We start from the raw sequence: 2,714 nt of genomic DNA, 5'->3' as shown, positions 1-2,714 counted from the left end.
CGCGCTCGCCCGCGCTAGTCCTCCGCCCTGACGTCTCGGCGCCACGCTCCGCCCCTGGGGTGTGGGGGACCCGCTGCCTCGGCACCCGGCTCCCGGGCTGGCAAGGGGAGCTGGGGAGGGATCGCAGACTTGGGTAGGGGACGAGCATGCCTTGGGCACCTGGGGCGCAGGCAATGGGCGAACCTCAAGGACGCACAACTGGCGCGCCTTGGTGGCCGCGCGTGCTGGGGCCCAAGCAGAGAGAGCTGGCGCCAGTACCAAACAGATGTCAGTGGAGGGTCCTCCGGCAGAACAGGACCTGAGCGCACTTCCTGAGGTGAGGGCTGGGGCCCGGGAATGTTCTGAACACCCTCTAGCTCAGTCCAGATGCTGGGCTCCGCCTGAAGACTTTGCCATCAGGGAAGGACTGCCTGGACCACGGGCTTTAGATGGCAGGCTCCTCAAGCATAAAGTCACGGGAGGCAGGTTATGTCTCAAATAGGGCACTCTCTTGGTGAGGCCAGATGTGGCTCAGACAGCTGAGTGTTTTAGTCCTGGGTACCTAGCCAGGCAGAGTTTGGTAATTTATAATCTGCTGTGTGGCCCTGGGAACACATTCAGCCACTCTGAATCTCGTTTCTCGTCTGATAAAAAAGCAGGAGCACCGAAGTTACCCCCACGAGTTGCCTTAGAAATGAATGACTACAGCATACGAAGGTACTTTATCAAAGGTGCAGCAGACATCTGCTGCTGATGTGACACCTGCGTTGGAAAACTCAGTTCTCTACACTGCCACAGATCCAGTAGGATCCGGTCACTGAAAAAAGTAGGATCTGATTGCTGAAATACTTCACCTATGTTTTATCCAAATAGGAAACCATACGTTCAAGTGGGTCTTTCAGGACTGTTGCTGGGTAGCATATGAGAGGTGAATAAAGTCTGATTCAAAAGAAAATGAAGGGGCTGACCAAAGAGCTCAGTGGATTAAAGCACCTGCAAGCAGGCACAGGGTCCAGGGGTTTGATACCCTGGCCTATGGTGCCGGCCCAGCCCTCAAGGCCAGTTAAGATGCCAATTGAGACTGGACATGGTGGCTCACCTGTAATCCCAGCTCTTGGGAGACTATAAACAGGTGGATCACTATGAGTCTGATCTAGTAGTGAGACCCTGAACCCTCTGTAGACCCTTCCCTAAAAAAATACAAAAAAGAAAAGAAAGAAGAAAGTGAATGTTAAGACCAAACCAGACACCTCTGAACACAGAAGGTGGACCTGCTACAATTTCCAACATATGTCAGCAAACTTTCCTCCACAAAATAAAAACAACTCCACTGTAAAAAAAAAAAAAAAAAAAAAATCAACGTGGAGCTTCTTAAATTCATAATTCTTTAAATGCAGACTTAGGATGCTATTTTAAAAGATGTAGGCCTCAAATCTCCTCAAATACCAAATTCTTCCCACTCAGCTAAGTTGCCCTTTCAGTTTTCAGGGCAGTTTTACCTGTTTTTTGGTGAGCAGTCCCCACTCCGACAGAGGGTGGGAGCCCTGAGTTTCACCAGCCCGAGACCCTTCTTTACAATGGGTGTGGATGCCACTGTGTGCACCCCAGAGCCAGGCCACCCCAGTCTGACATCCCAGTCTGGCAGGTCAGAAACTCCTGCTTTCTGGTTAAGACCCATCACTTTCTTAATTTTTTTTTATTTATGTTTTTGGTACAAGGTCTCACTGTGCAGCTTAGACTCATAGTGATCCTCCTGCTTTCAGCGTCCGCAGCACTGGGATTACAGGCAAGAGCCACCATGCCCGGACTTAGTCACTGGCTCAGCAAGCCCCAGGAGTGGAGCCGGCATCCATCACTTTCTTCAACCGCTTCATTTTTCTTCCTTTCCAGTACAAGCTCTCACAGGACAAGCTATTGGCAGGGTTGCTCACAAATAAAGTTGTTATTAATTCTATAGAGTGTGTAACCCACAAAAGCAGAGACAACCAAGACCAGAGAGGCTGGCAGCTCAGCCCAAGGCATAGACCTGGGAATTCAACCCAAAGCCAACCCCCTCAGAGCCATGTTTCGAGCCACTAAGCAACAGGCTCAGCAGGCGTGGTGGGTTGCACTGGGCCCCAACAGAAGTGGTCCTTCCCCCCAGGTATATGGGCATCAAAAAGGAAAGATGGAGCACTACAATATAAATGTGGTTAATGTCACTAAACTCTGCACTTAAAAGTGATTAAAGTAGTGTATTCTATGTAATGTTTATATGACCACAAGGAAATGTTAACAGCAGTGATAGAAGGGGAGATAGGGAAGGAAAAAGGCCTGAACACCCTTTTAAGGTGATCAGTTGGAAGGATCTGAACTTCAGACTAGAAGAGTCAGGGTCAGGCCACATATCTCACTGGCATCTTCTTAACAATTCCAGCTAAAAACTGAAACTAGTCAGGATGAGAAAATGTAGCAGGAAGGAAGAAAGCTCAGAAAAGGAGTCTTCATCCATCTGAGAAGTAGATAGAAAAGTCAGGAGAGAATGTAACAAAAGCCATAAGGAGGGCAGGGACTATCAGCAGGGTCACAAGCTTCTCAGTGGTAGAGGAGGCTGCAGACTAAGAAGAGGCCATCAGCTTCAGCAATGAGGCAGGCAGGGGACTCCGGAGGGCATGCATGTGCTGTGTCCAGAAAGTGAGCCAGAAAGTACTCAGGAATGTCTAAAAAAGGATGAAAGGTGGGAAGGGTCCTCCAGG

The 2,714-nt window shown here is 49.6% G+C and overlaps 1 protein-coding gene across 4 annotated transcripts in view; it reads right to left on the bottom strand.

The window, feature by feature from the left end:
* Nucleotides 1–2,714, bottom strand: part of Akap2 (A-kinase anchoring protein 2) — a 553,389-nt gene that overhangs the window by 362,694 nt on the left and 187,981 nt on the right. The gene's annotated exons all lie outside the window — the stretch shown is intronic.

The sequence above is a fragment of the Octodon degus genome, unplaced genomic scaffold (genome assembly GCF_000260255.1).
Source record: "Octodon degus isolate 3935 unplaced genomic scaffold, OctDeg1.0 scaffold00094, whole genome shotgun sequence".
Lineage (NCBI taxonomy): Eukaryota > Metazoa > Chordata > Mammalia > Rodentia > Octodontidae > Octodon > Octodon degus.
Note: the sequence above shows the minus strand (reverse complement) of the source record. Positions and strands in the feature narration are given on the sequence as shown.